Source organism: Eulemur rufifrons, chromosome 28 (genome assembly GCF_041146395.1).
Source record: "Eulemur rufifrons isolate Redbay chromosome 28, OSU_ERuf_1, whole genome shotgun sequence".
In the NCBI taxonomy this organism is placed as follows: domain Eukaryota; kingdom Metazoa; phylum Chordata; class Mammalia; order Primates; family Lemuridae; genus Eulemur; species Eulemur rufifrons.
The window spans coordinates 47,595,009-47,612,520 of record NC_091010.1 but is presented as its reverse complement, the minus strand read 5'-3'; the positions used below and the strand labels follow the sequence as shown (position 1 = coordinate 47,612,520).

General features: G+C 46.5%; 1 protein-coding gene across 5 annotated transcripts in view; it reads right to left on the bottom strand.

Moving 5' to 3' along the window:
* Positions 1–17,512, bottom strand: part of PAX2 (paired box 2) — a 77,688-nt gene that overhangs the window by 46,169 nt on the left and 14,007 nt on the right. The gene's annotated exons all lie outside the window — the stretch shown is intronic.

Genomic DNA, 17,512 nt, shown 5'->3' with positions numbered 1-17,512 from the left:
AACATTTCAGGGCTGAGATAAGCCTGCTTTTCAATGACCTGAAAAGCTGGGGGCTCAGTGACACAAAAGACCAACGCTGAGGCCAGGACTGAAGGAATCTCCCCTCCACCCACTGGTCAAATGAGAGGCCTTCAGAAGCAACTTTTCTGAGAGTGCTGTTCCTCCCCACAGAGGAGTATGTGAGCCAAGTTCACCTCAGCCAGCCAAGTAGCCACAAGCCACAACCCACTTGGCTCTAGCCAGTGTTCACCGAGTACCTGCTGGCAATAGGGGCACGGCCCCTGCCTGCTAGGGCAGGGAAGACTTATACCCAGAGAAAGCCAAGTCACCTGGGGGATCAGGTGGTTAGTGCCAGAAGGATGCAGAGGAGGAAACATCCCCCTTGCAGACAGAGGGATTGGGAAGAAGTCGCTGAGGGGTGGAACTTGATGTCGATCTTTAAAGCAGAGAGGGGCTGACGTCAGAGGCACCGGGCTGCACAACAAGGGGCCCTAAGTCCGGGTTCTGGCTTTGTCATTAAGAGGCCAGCTAGCCTTGGGCTCACCCCTCAAATTTTCTGGGCCTCGGCTTCTTCAGCTGTAAAATAAAGGGGCTGCACTGCAGGATCTCTGGGGTCTCTTTCCCCATTAAAAATAAAACATGGGCCGGGCGCGGTGGCTCACGCCTGTAATCCTAGCACTCTGGGAGGCCGAGGCGGGTGGATTGCTCAAGGTCAGGAGTTCGAGACCAGCCTGAGCGAGACCCCGTCTCTACTAAAAATAGAAAGACATTATATGGACACCTAAAAATCTATATAGAAAAAATTAGCCGGGCGTAGTGGCGCATGCCTGTAGTCCCAGCTACTCGGGAGGCTGAGGCAGTAGGATCGCTTGAGCCCAGGAGTTTGAGGTTGCTGTGAGCTAAGCTGACGCCACGGCACTCAGTCTAGCCTGGGCAACAAAGTGAGACTCTGTCTCAACAAAAAAAAAAAAATAAAATAAAAAAAAAAATAAAACATGATCCCAAGGTGGACAAAGGAGCACAGGGGAGAGCATTACATGCAGGTGCAGGGGGAGGGTGGAAGCACAGCCGGGAAGCCCAGAAAGCGCGATGTCACAGGGGTTAATGCCTAGACCAGCCAGGCAGCCACAGCGGAGGCATGTAAGGGAGTAAGAGGAAAGAAGCTGCAGGCTCAGATGTGACGATGATAATCGCTACTGTCCACTTACTGAACATCTACTCTGTGCCAATGTTATACACCACTTATGCTGCTTATATGTACTACTGTTCATTCTCACAACAACTCCAAAGTACATACTATTATCCTCATTTTGCAGATTGCAAACCAAAGCTGATAGAAGTTAAGTAGCACATTCAAGATCATACCACCCACTGGGGCAGAGTCAGAATTCAGTCTCCAAAATCTGTTTTTTGTTATTTCGTCATCCTTCTCCCAACATGTAGAAACCAGTTTACAGGGTCTCAAGCCATGAGCAATGTCTAAACTAGAGGGGACACGTGCAAACTGATCCTAGTACAGCAACACACGGGCATAAGGCAACGTGGAGGTGGTCTCAGGAAAGGAAGAAAGGCCAGGATTTGGCAACTAGCTAGAGTCAACCATGGCTCTAAAACCTCAGTTTTGTGTAACTGGAAGCTTGGTGGTGTGTCTCACTGTTGGGAATATGCTTGCAGGGAGGTGGCTGGTTTTGAGGGGAAGTGATAGTATTGGTCCTGGACATGCCACATTTGAGATGGCTGGGGAGTGTCCAGGTAGACATGCCCATGTGTCAGCTGGTGCAGGAGACATGGATTCAGGGGACTGTCAAGGAAAGCAGTGTTGGAAGGGATGGGAGACCTAAGGAGAGGATAGTGGGGGACACAAACCTGACCTTGCAGAGGAGTCAGAGACTTGGTCATGCAGGAAATGGCAGAACCAGGATTGGGTGGTTTCGCCTAAGTCATGGACAAGAATATTCAAGAGAAACATAACCCACGGTGCCAACAGTGACATGAAGACTGAAGGGAATTGGGAATAAGAAGAGGCACAAATTTGGGATATTTGGTGGCCATTGGTGACATTGAGGAGAGCAGTCTCAGCAAAGTGACTACAGCAGGAGCCAGACAGGATGAGGTTGGGGAGTGAACAGGGAGGAAAGAGAGCAGGGTGCAGTGAGAGTAGACTTAGGCTATTGCCTTCAGAAGTCTGTAGAACAAGAAAAGGGAAAAAGTGTGGAAGTTGGAGGGTGGAACAGGCAGCTGTGTGGAGGGAAGGCTTTCTAGGGCAAGAAAGACCCAAATGAGTTTGTAGGCTGAGAAGGAAGAACCAATGAAGGAGAGACTGAAGTTGCCTGAGGGACCGTGAGCAAGAGAGCAAGGCAGAACAAAAATGGTCTGGAGGGTAGAGGAGAGGTATTAGCCTGAGATGCCATATTTCTCAGGTGGCCAAAAGATTTGAAAAGGAGCTTATACAGCTTTCATTTCTCAGCAAAGCAGAAGGAAAAGTCATCTCTCAAAAGTTAGGGGGAAGATTTGGAGCATAGTCACATTGAAAAGACAGTAGCTGAGGGCAGTGTAGAGTTGCCTACAAGAAAAGTCTAGAAAGATGCTGAGCAGCTCAGAGAAGCTGCTCCTAATTCACTGCAGCAAAAACTTCTGAGGTCTCACTGGGCCTGTGGGTGACTCTGGCTTGAGGGCTGATGGGCTCTGGACTAAGGGAACTGTGGGGCTGGGGCTGGGTGAGACAGACAACTGGACGGGCTTGAGGGGTTTCTGTCTTTGTTACCCAGAGCCTCTGACCCCTGGGGCACTGGTGTAGATTTAGCTGAGGCAGCGAGTGATGGAAAATCACTACTCCCTGACAGCGCCTTGGGGGGTGTGGGGGAGGAGCTGGGCAGGGTGCCTGCTGCGAGTCACTAAGGCTCTTGGTGTCCATCCATGACCCCAGGCAGTGGGCACCTGCCAGGCCCCAGAGCTGATCTCAGGGAATTTAAAAACTGGGATTGTGGTAACCTGATAGTCATCCGCGGCTCTTCTGCATCTCACACACAACCCAGCAACTCATGGGACTCTCACCAGGGGTTAAAGGATGAAGCTAAGCAGTTGTTTAGGATGACTGCCTGATACTATTTCCTCATGTTCCTCCTCCTCCTTCTCCAATTCTTTTCCATTTTTGGCCTCACAGGAAAGCCAGACATGTCTATGTCCCCCATGGCCTCAGGCAGGTTTGGCCTGGAAGCTCAAGTCCCCAGATATGGATCCTTGGAGGGTGCACTTGGGACCCTGCAGTTGGGTGCAGTCGGGACTCTACTCGGAGCTGGGAGGTGTCATTTCCCATTTCCACGGAGAGATTGCCCTGCCAGGGTTTCCACTCCCCACTTCTGTTTCCAGCACGCATTTCTTCACAGGATGCTATTCCTCCTCCACCATCTCAGATGAGAGCTCACCCTTTCCTGGGGACCTCCAGGACTTTGGCCTGGGCCTAGTATGGGGACTTCCAGGCACTTAGAGTCTCTAACACTCTCAAGGAAGTGAGTACAGTAAAGGGAAGAACGGTGTGGGCTCTGGGTTCAGCCTGCCTCAGTCTGAATCCCAGCTCTGTTACTTATTAACTGTGAAGCCCTTGGCAGTTTCTTATTCCCTCATCTGTAAAACAAGAGAATACTACCATGCACTTCACAGGACAGTGGTGAGGATTAAATAGGATAATCCATGTAAAGTGATTAGTATGATGGTTGGCTCAATAATAATAATGATGACTACTAGTATTATTATTCCTATGGGTGACACCCAGGCCTAGCTGCTTTCAATTTAGAGCCAGGTGCAGGCAGGAGGCCTCCCTGCCCAATACGCACCAGCCTAGTCAATGCAGGTGCTTCCGAGACCCTGGCAAGAGCACTGAGTAGACAGGAAACAGCAGCAGCAGCAGCAACAGGGGTCACAGCCTGACCCCAAAAGAGGTTGCGTCAGACTCTCAGGAAGACACACTGGGAACTGGACAAAGCCCTGACTGGGGCACTAGGAAGGATCCACAGAGGACCCCAAAGACGCCGGTGTGTGTGTAGGGCTTTGGAGAAAAGGATGATGAGGCAGGTGGTGAGGTCACTCCATTGTTGGTTAAATCCCCAGGAGGCCTTCACTTCCCAGCAACTTGGAGATCTAAACAGTCTCATGGGCCCTGTGAGTTAGAATAAAAGCCATGTGTGTGTCTTCTATTAACAGTCTGTTAGACTCATGAAGAAGGAGAAGCTCTCAACCTTCTAGTAAAGCACTAGGGCCCCTTACTCCTCTCTAGTTCTGCTCTCTCCCTCTTCCTCCTTCTCTCATTCCTTCCTCCATGTGTCATTCTCAGTCTCTCTCTCTCTCCCCTATCTGTCTTTCTCTGTCCCTCTCTCCATCTCCCCTCTCTTTGTCTGTCGGTCTGTCTCCTAGCACCCTGAAGTCCCACTGTGGCTATGTGAGTTTATCGATTCCTGGGAGCTGGGGGAAAGCGGGAGGCAGGGCTGGGGTGCAGGCTTAGGGATGGAAATAGAAGGCTATAAATTATTTGTGACAGGAAAGCAATAGTGGCAGAGTGCTGAGCACAAGTCCTGTGTCACTATTAGATTCCTTTTAGCCTGATGACACTGTAAAAAAGGTTAAGTGTCTGCTGGAATCGTACACCTGGGGGGCCGGGGCAGCCTGGGAGCAGAACAAGCCACTGAGAGCAGGTATATCAATTCTCCAGGCCAATAATATTCCTCTCATTGATCGCCACGCAAAGTTCAAAAATCTCATTACAGCCAGGCAGACCGGGAACTTTTTACAAATCAATAGAATGATATAATGTATGTATACTTAGTACAAATGTATCTATTCATCTATCCATCCATCCACGGTCCGCCTCAGGGTTTCCAAGTTAACCTACCCATCATATTATGTTATGTTATGTATGATATTATATTGCATTATATTATATGATAATAAATGGTGTGCAAAAACTTCCTCTGAGGTGGAGACAAGAAGAGGTCCTATTAGCATTGAGGTGACCTCAGATAGCTCACCTTGGAAAGAATGAGGTGGTAGCATTTTCAGGACTAGGCTGGTCAGGATTTCTAGGAACAATGCTTCTTCAGCAGAGACTCCAGTGAAAAATAACAACAACAAGAAAACAAAAAACTACTGTCTAATTAGTATGTACTATGTGCTGGGAAATGTTCTAAGTGCTCCAAACAAATATGTCACTTAATCCTCAGAACAACCCATTTTACAGATAAGGAAGATTATAATTTGCCCAAGGTCACCCATTTAAGAAATGGCAAATGTGTGATCTGAATTTAGGTAGACTGACCCCAAGGTCCCTGCCCTTAATTATTAGGTTATATGGCCTCCAGGGGAGAGACACTCAAAAGCCCAGAATTCAAACTCTGGGATTCTGTTTCCAGTTCCTTGTTCTATTTTGTTCTGAAAAATGCAGGGTAAGGGGCTCCCCTCAACCTCAGTATTCCTCATGAGAAAATGGAGTAGTGACACCTGCTGGAACCAGCTGCTGATGGTAAGTAGGCACGGCATCTCCAGGTATGTCCCCATGAAATCCTGTCCAGCTGCCTAGGACAGACTTCCTTCCCAACTTTGAAATTATTTCCTAGAGGAACAGAATTAGTTCCTACAGGAGTTCGAACAAACCAGTGACATGATCAGGCTTGGAGCAGGCTGCTCTTGGGAGCAAGATGTCAAATATCTGCACATATGTGTTATATACATGTATAAATCAGCATAAGTTGTCCTGGGGTACACTGCCAACTGTAGAGTCTTTGCAGAAAATACTTAATCCCTGGTGTGGGGAAATCTTTCCTGATTTGTTAAATCAGAGAAACTCCAAGGTAGAGGATGTTTCAGACTAGCTGGCTCACTAAGCCACACGAGTGGTGGTTGGGGTCTCTGCCAGGGATCTCAGGCTGCCTGGGTATTATAAACTGGATCATTCTAGAGGACAAAATGATATTTGCTTCAGCAAAGGGTATTTTGCCCAACTAATGCAGGTTATTGCTTCAACTCAAGTCTTTGAGAGCTGCCACTATCAGGCACGTATCCCTGGCTTGGCCCCGAGGCAAGTCAGCAACACAAACAGCTGGAGACTTTTCATAGCAGAACCTTGAGTGAGATATCATAGATCATCCACGAGAATTTCAGCTCTCCTGAAAATGCTTCCTACTCCTGAGAACTCTGAGGAACTAGAATCTCACTTCTGTATATCCCAAGAACTGAAAAACTGAGGTTTATTTCCTCCTCCCCACAGGAATCCAAAGGAAAGAGTCTCCACCCTGTACAGGGCTCCCCTCCTGGCAGACCTACAGCACTCAACGCACACCCAGTTTTTACGGCCTCTGGCTGCAGTCTGGGCAGAGCTTTGAGCTGTTCGCCCACGCTCACTCACACGCCCTGCAGGTTACAGTTTGGACAACTGACCATATGTCAGGCACTGTTCCGTGCATGAGAATGGCCACCGATGAGGTCAGGCCATTCTTCAGAGCCATGGGCAAGACCTTCCATTCTGGCTCCAGCAGGATGTGGCTGGAATACATGGGATTCAGGTTACCAGGGTTCCTTCCAAATGTGTCAAGAGCTTCTGCCTCTTTTCTTGCCTCTCATAGGTCATAACTGAGCTCTAAGAAATGAAAGCCCTGCCAAAAAGCTTGCAGAGGGAACTACTGTCCTTGAACTACCTGCATTAGAATCCCCTGGGGGTACTTGCTAAACTGTAAATCCCTGGGTCACTCCTCAGACCTCCTGAATTAGAATTTCCAAACTCTCTAATATTTGAGAAAATTAGCTTAATCCAGGGGTGAGGAAACCATCTTTCTGGTTACACAGAGGATCCTTGAGAGAGTTGGGAAGAAGTCTTAGTAAATTAAGAAAATTTCTTTCTCATACTCTATCAATCCACATTTCTCTCCATCTGTTAGTCCTGACTGTAAATGACACAGTCACCAAAATTCAAGAAGCTGTCAGTTCCTCTCTGAAAACTAAACTACAGATTAAAAATAAAAATAATTTTAAAATGGTTTTTGGTACATTCCTGGATGATAAATTCCCAGCAGGTTCCTTAGATACCAGGCATATATTGTGTATCAACTTAGCCTTCCAAGACTGGCATTGAGGGCGATCATCCTTCTACCACGTGTCCCTGAGAGCCCAGGCCAGAGACAATTTACCAGGCTAGATGGGCCATGGGGCTGGCCCAAGGGGGCAATAGTGATGGTTTATATGATGAATGGTAAGCATATGGATTGATTTAACTTCAAGATATGCATAGGTTTAAAAATTAAGGGGCAATGTGTTTAACTAACCATTTGGAAACCAGTCTGCGGTGCATGCCAAGCCCAGAGCGTGACCAGACTAGCGCTTCTCGCCATTGGCCCTGCCCTCATCTATCAGGGCTTCTGGCTAGAGCTGGGGTCTACCAGCTGTCCACCCCTCAGGCCTGCTTGGGAATCTCCAGAGGCTCAAAGACTGCCTGATATAAGGGGGAATGGGGTGCTTCTGCAGATTCATTGCCAGACTCTGCACCTGTCTGTCCTCCCTGTCCCCCCACAGGCATGCCCGCCTCCCTCTGTGAGCAGAAGGAATCCTGGAGGGGCCCATACCTCAGCAGTGGCAGACATGGGGGCCTTCTAGTAACTGCCTGGCCTCCCTGCCTCTAGCCCTCCCACCTCTCACCTGGCCACTCTAGTATTCAAAAACAATCCATCAGTCTCTCTCTGTCTCCTGAAAGAAGATGATGGGGCTAAACCCTATAATTGCTTCCTCTTACCTACAGGATAAATGCAGAATTCCTCAGCCTTCAAAATCTTCCCCAATCTGGTTCTAGCCTCGCTTTCCAATCTATTTCTCTCTGTTCCCCACCTCCCCTCAGGGTCTAGCACAGAGTGAAACCTTGTTTTCTTGCTTCCTCAATTTGCATTGAGTCCTCCCCTGGACTCTGAGCTCTACCAGGGCGGATGTCATACCTGTTTCTCTTGCCACTGTCTTTCCAGCACCTAGCAACAGTGCCTGGCATAATGTAAGTACTTAATCACTATTTGTTGAATAACAAATGAATATTATTATTGTCAATAATAATAACTTAATCTTAAAGAACATAGCAGGCCAACATATGCCTACTATGTACCAGGCACTGTACAAGGCAATTTACATGGATTATTTAATTTAATTCTCACAACTACCTATGAATATTATTATCCCTGTTCTACAGATGTATAAGCTGAGGCTCAGAGAGATCAGGTAACTTGCTTAAGGTCACACAGCTGTTAAGTAACTGAGCCAGGATTGAAATCTAAATCTGGGTATCTTACTCCAGAACTCATGCTGCTAACCACTGGGTAGCATGAGTCAGCCATATCAAGAACAGCTGGTAGAATCTAACGAGAGGCTAGGCCTGAATAGAAGAGCTAAATATAATAATACTAAAAGCAATAAATATCATTTATTTCATATTCACTAATAAAGCAGGCATTGTCATAATGCATTTTCTCATTCAAATTCTAATTATAACTCTACCAAATAGTCATCCTCTCTATTTTACCTAAGAGACAACAGAGAGGCGAAACTTGCCCAAGGTCACAGGCTTAATATCATCAGAGGCAGACTGTGGATCCAGGCCTGTAACTTCAATGTCTGTAGGCTGAACCATACAACATCTTCTGGAAATTTTGTATATCAATATTTCATTGTGTCTATTAACTATTTGGACATGAACAAATTTTTCTTTCAGTCTTTTCACATCCATGATTTGGACAACTGAGTGAATGTATATGTAGACAGTTAACAGAGATTTCACGTGGCTATGATTCTAAACATGCTTATCCTTCCTGGTACATGTGACGTAGTTGTGTTTGATAAGCATTACGTCTGTGTTATGGACGAACTACAATTTTAGATTAAGTATCTATAGGTTTCAGTGTATTCTATATGCATCAGTAGGCTTTGGGGTCAGATTTTCTCAATTCTTTTCATCTATCTAATTTCCAAATCATGTACCTCATTGCGTGATGATACTACTCGTAAATATGTTTCTGTTTCTGTTTTTGAGAAACTGTTTATCTGATTAGTGTATCTTTATATTCATGTCTGCCTCAATGCATTGATCCAAGATTTATAATAGTGGATATATTTATCAAAACCTACTTCATGAACATCTGCCAAGTTATGCTGATTTCTGTCAAATATATAAGCCACAGTAAGACTCCACAACCATCATTGTTCCCTTCCCAGGGTGTTTGAGATTCTCAAATCACAATTGTGTTTTTATATGGTCCATGCTCCAGTATTGATGTGCATAAATGTGCGTTTGTATACCTGTGTATCTCTCAGTCTGTAGCCAGCGTGGGGTGGGGGTGGGAGGACGTGGAAATGAGAGAATTATTAAATGCCAAGTAGATATGCAATAAATTCCATTGATTTTATAAACTCCAACTTGTCTTCAGTCTCCTTCCATTCTTTATCCTGGGGGCATTGCAACAAAAACCTATTTTAAATACCTTTGCTTCTCTCCTTCCCCCTCCCCAAAAAAGTGTCAATATTTTATTTGGATTTTTAACTTCGCTCCATAACAGTTGTTTGACCTCCTGACTCGTGCAAGTCACATAAATTCTGGGACTTTATTCAGGAGCCATGTTCCTGCTATTGAATAAGCAATTTGGGAGGGTGAATTAATGACTTGTGCTGTTGCTGGAAAGTCCCTGAAGAAATATTAAAATTGCTTGCAGACTGAATCGATACTCAGTGAACACCCAGCAAGAGGGCTCTGGCTCTGGAATGGCCACAGAAGGCAGGGCTCAGTAGAGGAAGGGGAATTCCTGCACCCAGCTTGGAGAGCTCCCGCCTCTGCCTTTCCCTCCACCCCTGGTGCTCTGTCATTTTCAGAAACAGCAAAGTCTTATTAAACCCCAACCAGGATAGAACTCAATTGTCCTGTCTCCGGAAGCAGGCTCAGGGGACAGTTTACTCTCTTACTAGCAACGAGAGCCCGGAGGCCTTATTGGAGGTGATGGTCTGGACACATCCACCTGCTGGAGAAATGGGATGGTGCTGCTGCTTTCTGGCAGGCTGCACTGTGCTTGGGAGGACTGCAGCTGTGACCATTTTCTGCTGGGTGTGCAGAAGGGTTGAATGCTGCACCGCTGGCTCTGTCTCTGTGTGCGTCTGACCAATGTTTACTATTGCTCAAGTGGCCACATGATTTCAGCCTTTGTGTGTGAGTGTGCCCATGGGATGGAGAGCTTGAATTGTGCTGTGTGTTACCATGTATTGCATTGTGTCCACACATGCCAGCAGCTGGCTTAAGGTTTGTTACTTGGTGTTTTGTGGTATTGTATCGAGGTGACTGTACTTTGTGTAACAGTGAGTTAGAGGAATTTGAGTATTGTTTGGTGGCAGAGTCTGTGTCTCTGCTTTGAATTATTGTGTTCATTGATCATATCAGCATCTTTTTTTCCCTAATGAATGTCTCAGAGATTAGGTTAATGGGTGTCTCCTTGGTGATGTGGGTTGAGTAATGATGTTGGATCTGGGTGGTGGTGTCTGATTCGGTAATTGCTTTAATTGCCTTCTTGGTGTGGTGGGTGAGAGGGCCCATCCTTTAGCTTTTTAAGCTTATGCTGGGCCAGTCATTTGCACTGCTGCTGTTCAGAAGGAAGATTCTAGAGATGCAGGACAAATCTCTTTTTGATTATTAAATATACAGTTCTAGTCTTCTTGGAAGCCAGCTGCCCCTGCTCCACTGAACAGTACTGGCCTCCTCAGACTGGCACAGGTCCTGGTGCCGACCTCCCTGCATCTGCCTGATTTGGAGAGTTAAGCCCCTGGGCCAAACCCTATGCTTGTTGAGTCTAGATCCATGCTGGGGCTGGAGGAGGATGGATGGCAGTAAACTTCCCAGTCCCAATGGGAATAACAACAGGAACTCTAGTTCCAAGAATCCCCATTCTGCTCCACTCTGTGGCCCAGCCATCAGCATCGTCTTCCTTCCCAGTATCCCCAGATGACGTGGCTCAGCAGTGGCCTGCACTGAGGGACACACACCATGGAACTGTACAGGGACACGCACTATGCATGATCATCTACTGGGGAGCAGGTCCTTGTTCTGAGCTTGCAAGTAAATGCATGAATATATAGTTGGGTGTGAGACTGCAAAATACAGAGTTCCCCAAGAGGTTACCCACACTGCACTTCCTTTGATCCAAAGTTCATATGAAGTATGGCATAGTGGATAATCACATGGGTTTTAGAACCAGTACTTCACGGGTTCAAATCCTAGTTGTGCTACTTAGCCTTAACCATGAGCAAGTTATTTAATTTCCCTGTACTCTGATTACTTCATCCATAAACAATCCTACAATGTCCTATGGGGTTATGATGCTTAAATCAATTAATACATGTAACATGTGTGTAACAGTCCTACTGCAGTAAACACTTATTGGCTATTATCATGATTATGACTATAAGGGCTTACTGAGTAAAGCAGTCATAAGATTGGCCTGTGCATGTGTACAAACATGTATACATGTGTGCTAACGTATATAAAATCCTGAGATAAAGCAAGGCGTGTGTGTGTGTTTTGAGCAGAGATGTGCAAAAACTGCAGTCAGGTGGCACAGAGGCAGAGGGTAGTTCTCTCCTTGGCCTTCTGGCCCATTTGGGCAGTGGCAGGGGCTGGGTTGATAGAGCTCACCACTGCCCACCTTCACGCAGGGGGCAGCATCCAGCTCTGCAGTGATGAAGAGGCAGAGAAGAAGGTGGCAGCCCTCAACATGTTTTATACTTACTAAAAAATTTAAGGATAATTGAGCTCTTAAGATTCAAATTTAGCTCATTTTAAAAAATTAAGTTTCTAATTTAAAAAAAATCAGGACATTTACTAGCTAATAGGTATAAATGAGGAATAGTGGAAGCTAGGTATTAAATTTGAGAACTGAGAGACGGGTATGCAAGGTAGCAGGTAAGTGACGTGAGAGCATTTAGGTGTGGATCTTAGGGAAGTTCATGGAGTTGAACTTGGTTACCTGACTAAGCCAAAGGGTCAGGGAGAAGCTGAGGCAAGAATGGGATTGCATCTTGGCCTCATTCCTTGGGACTTCCCACAAAGATAGGAAACACATCATTGTGAGGTGAGTTTGGGAAACTTTGGTTTTCATCTTTGCTGTTGTCAGGCAAAGAATAAATGGGAGAATTTGCAGTTATTCAGTTACTTTGAACCATTGCACCAAATAAATTAAACCCAAAGTAAATTTTTTTCCTGAAATTTTTTTTTAAATCTTTGACCTCTTAGCAATAGAAATAACTGCAATGACTGTCAAACTCTCATGCTTCCCTGGAATATCCAGATATGCCAGACAATAGTAGATAGATTTGGTTCGAATTTGCCAAATATTTGCTCACTTCCCCCTCTCCCCTTTCTTCTCCTTTGTCTTACCACCATTTTCTCTCCTCTCCTCCCCTCCTCCTCCTGTTTACCCTCCTTTCCTTTCCTTTCCTTTCCATGACATTTAAGAATCAGAGGATCCCTTCAAACACATCAAATAAAGATTTTTTTCCCTACCATTTCAGTTTTTTCTTAAAAAAAAAAAAAGCAACCTACAAAATGCAAAGCACCACAACCACGAAAATGCCATGATGCCCAGAAAATGCCAACTTTCAACTCCTCAAGCAATAGCAGGCTCATCCCAGAGAAGGGGTATGAGGTTATACAAAGTACACACACAAACGCACACATGCACACACAAAACCACAGAGGCTGCGCTCTCAAACAAAGTGGACAAAGGGTGCAATTATCTGACTAATTCTGTTGAATGGTCAGATAACTGAGTCATACAGGGTTTTTGTTTTTCCTGGAAATACACTGAGCAGCCCTCTTCCTAAATCCAGCTGGGCTTACACAGGACCATAATTCTCACTGGCATTCATGATACACAATCCTGTTCACAGAATATCCTTTTGGCTCTTCAAGCTTTTTTTTATTTCAAAAGATTTCAGTGTTTGTATGCACACAAACCAGAATGCACAGACATTGACATTGACACATAACAAGAAATACAGACTTAATGATACTATTGCAATAATAACTAGCATTTATTGAGCACTTAATACTTGCCAGGTGCAATTCTAAGCAGGTTCATGTGGATTAGTTTATTTCACCCTCACGAGAACCTATGAGAGTGCTACGTGATTATCCCCATATTACACAAGTGAGGAAACTGAGGTTCAGAGAGAATATGAAATTGGCCCATAATATCCCTGTAGCAAGGAGGAGGGAAGCTAGCTTCACATGATAGCAGTGCCTCCACAGAGCCCTTGCACTATGCCACATAGTTTTATGTGACTTGCCTGGCACATAGTAGGTACTTAGCAAGGGTTTTCTGAAAAAATGAATGAAAAAATAAATGAATAAAAGGGTGTATCTATTAAGAACCTGATATTCTTCCTTAAGATGGCAACGTGGACTCCCTTATGGAAGCCAGGACTAACAGACAGCATAAGCTTATTTGAACAGAGTGATCTGACCTCTTGACCAACTTTCAAGGGGAGGGAAGTGCTCACCAGCTGTGCTCATTCGAATACTAACTGCTCTAACCATCAGCTCTCCACCTGACTTAGGGCCCAGCCCAGCCTTCAAACCAGAAATCAGAACTCAATGTATCAAAGATGCTTTTTAACCATGACCCTGTGTTTCCTGGAATATTTTTCTCCAAAATCAGGTGTTTCCCAATGTGTCGATTCTGTGCCTGGATAAAAACTGAGAAATTCAATCAATTATGTGGACGTTTCTAGATCGCCAGATCTTTGACACCATATTGACAACATTTATAGATGATTGACCAAAGTTTTTGGTTTTCACCCAGATATTTGGGAGTTGCCACAGTCATTAACCTGTTTGTCAGCAAGTGCTCATGCATTTCCAAGAGACATAAGTGAACACTAAAAACGAAAAGAATAACCCAGAATGATACAGATGAAAGAGGACAGGGATAGTAGCTATTCAACAAAATCAGTCAAGCAGACGGCGTTCCAGGAATGGGTTGCTACCTTGGAGATACATTAGAACGTGGATCCAGCTCGCAAGAGACTCATGTGCTTACAGACCTTTAAAAACCTCATACAGCTGTATCCTTGATTGTCTACAGATCTGTACCCAATCAGATCCCTGCACAGCAGAGCTGATGGATCAATCCCGGAGTCCAGCACAGAGAGCAGCTTGTCCACGGCGCGACCAATCCACCCTCTCCATACTGACACCCTCCAGATGCCTGCGTGCCTGTGTACTTAGTACCTCCACGTATTGCCAGTTCAAGCCGTAGATTTTGCAAAGCTTGGCATAAAGCTGGTTTGTGACTTTGTACGAGTGCCCCATTTGTGATTTAGTGCTCTGCCTTTTATCATCCCTCCTACCTCCCTTTCCTTTCTCTCTCTACTTTTTAATGCTATTTACAACTTCCTTTATCCATAGACCAGCACAGCTATCTTTCAGCGTCGCTAAGTGATATACCCAAATGATTTTTCTTACCCAGGCTTTCTCTCCCCTCAGCGTAATTTATGTTTGCGTAAATAGGAACTTTTTTGGATCGTTCCATTCGATAGCATTTAGGGCTACCACTTTTATCAAAAGGATCATGGCACTAAAGGCCTCCTTGCTAGGGACATTTGTTTATTCTTACGAGCAACCGGCTCTCCCTCTGTGAAGAAGGCTGCGTGCGTGCAGGCGTGCATGCACAACGTCCTTTTCAGTTTGTGCTCCACTGCCCCATGTCAATGCTGCTTGGCACTGGCAGGAAGAGCCCGGTGAAACTGTGACATGAACAGTAGCTGACCCTCAAACTACTAGAGATAAATCCAAGCTGGGCCTTTCCTGCTGAAGGCCACTTAGTTCTTTCAGGAGCAGGCCTACATATGCCCGGCAGGGCTGCTTCCTCCAAATCTACCCCCCTATAACTCCCTTCATCTCAGAGCTGCACAGGAGGCCTGCAGTGACATTATTCACAAGTAGGGTTTGGGGGGTCTAGAGGTGTGAGTTGGTAGAGAGGGCAGGTGGGGAACCAAGACAATGCCTCCCTGTATTCCTGGGTCGTCTATTGCTTTTCTTCTCTTTAATTCTTTCCACATTTTCTCCCCATTGCTGACTCTACTTAACCTTGAACTCTGGCTCTCCCTTCACATAAGAATCTGTCACAAGGGGGACAGTACCTCCAAAGAAGCAGTTACTTGGCCTGACAGGCCTGGAGACAGGTAGCCAGAGGGACTAGCCCATCACTCCTCTCCTGGAAATAAATCCCATTGTATTTGCATTTTAATTTTCCACATAAACAAAGGCCCAGAGTACTCGCTTGGGCAGCATCACTGGACGAATTTAATTAGAAATGAAAAGTTTATAGGGCCCTCTTTAATGCGATTAATGCTCAGTTAACATTTATCACATTTGTATGCTGGAATCGCCTTTTCTAAGCAGCCACTGGCCATGAAATGAATTTCTCTCAACTTTTTTGTACCCATCCTGGGAGGTCATCTCCTGCAGAGTCTGCATGGCCGTCCAGGTTGTCTCCTCGGGGCCAGGGGTTCCTTGGTCCTCAGAGCCAAGTTCAGGGAAGAGAGGGTGGTGCAGAGGCAAATGTGCATGTGCTGGGTGGGAGGGCAGGGGATCAAGAATGAGGATGTTTCCAGGAGGAGCTGGAACCCGATCAGGGTTGTACCGTCTGCAGAAAGCCGAGTGCTCAGCCCCATAGACTGGCCAAAAGGCTTCAGAACCTCTTCCCTAATTAAAAAAGATGCCCTCTCCCCAACACAGTCCATGTCTGTGACCGAAAAACAGACCTTAGCTGGGGCCGGTCAGTGTCAATCTCGTCGGCTCTTTCTTTCTTCCTGTCTCTCTGCTACCCTTTTTCCTCTTGCATCTGGACTCTGTTAGGCTTTCTCTTCCAGGACCACAGTGATGGAGTAAGGAACCCAAGTCCCAACCCTGGGCGTATTGCCTTCCCCCTAGCTCTCCCCGACGCCAGACAGTCACAGTCGGAACGCTGCCTGCCCGAGTGTCAGCTCCATGGAGAAGTGAAGGGAGGGGAACATGAAACCTCTATTGGTCCCTAGAGGAAGGATGGCCTTCCTTATCTTATCAGATTCTCTTCACTCTTCAATTAGAGTCTACTGAGATTGGCCTCCTAACCCAAACCAGCTAAACTGAGTACCAAGTACCCGGTAGCAATGAGGAGGAGGAGAAAGAGGAAGAAGAGTAAGGGACTGCGGAGAGGGAGGGGAGGCACGCACTCTGCAGATGATAAAAGGAGATAACTATCCTGGCCTTTGTTCCTACCCAAACACATGCTCCCTTTGAGGACGTCAGCAGACACAAACAAAGCAACTGCTACCAGTTCTCCTAGCGCAGCATTAGGCGTACCCACAACCCCGCCATCACAAACTTGACACACTCACCTCCGGGAGTGCAAATGCACGCTGGTCACAAGTGTTTGCATCCCAAGACGCGTGCATACACACAGACCAAATGTGTCAGCACCCTTTGTGTACCTTTCAGGACCCCCACTCATTGACCCAGCAGGACGTCTACTGTCCATTCAACCCTGTGCTCTCTGGGTAACATTTGCTAACATCCCAAACACACAGGCCATCCAAGCCATGGCAGAGACTTTCATTCTGGGACCAAACAATTCCTTTAGCCGGAAGCCTTCTGAGTAGCAAACCACCAGCTCCCAGTGTGACAAGACTGACTCCTTTTGAGAGTTCCCTGGGATGCCAGGGCTATTTAGACAGCTTCCAAGGGCATGGATGCCAGGCTTAGCTAGATGCCACCAGCACACACTCTCTTTCCAAAGCAGAGCCACACAGAACCTCCCAACACATAATCAACTTCTCCTGGGACAACACACCAAAGCAGGCTCTACTGCTTGCCCTCTAGAATTAGGAGGAAAGCTCACAAGAAAAGAGGCAGAATGGTTGTCAGACCAGAATGGTTGTCCTCCAGCTTCCTTTACCTGCCAGGTGTGGGCAGGGCAGCTGGGCCCAGCAAAGGGCCTCCCCACCCCCACCCCAGCATCAGGGCCAGGGAAAACTGCTCCCAGGGCTCACTTCTATTTGCTCAAGTTCTGGAGCCACTTTTGTTCTCCCTCCCCACCCCCTCCTCTCTCTCCCAGTCCTCTCCAATCCATCCTCTATCTGATTTCTATCTCTCTCTTTTTTTTTGAGACGGTGTTGAACTCCCGGGCTCAAGTGATTCTCCTGCCTCAGCCTCCCAAGTAGCTAGGAACACAAATGTGCACCACCATGGCTACCATCACACCCAGCTTTCAATTTCTTGACACTGCTGTGCCTGCAAGGTGAACACAGGTCCCCTCCCAGCCTGCTGTCCTGCTCCACAGCCCTGCCAGGAGCTGCTGGTCCTGCCCTCTGGCTTGCTCTGTTCCCAGGTTGCTGCAGAGGGAGATCACTGCAGTTTGGACAGGACTGAGGGCAGGCAGAGCAGTAAGTCCAGAGTGAAGTGGCCAAGGGCTCTGGG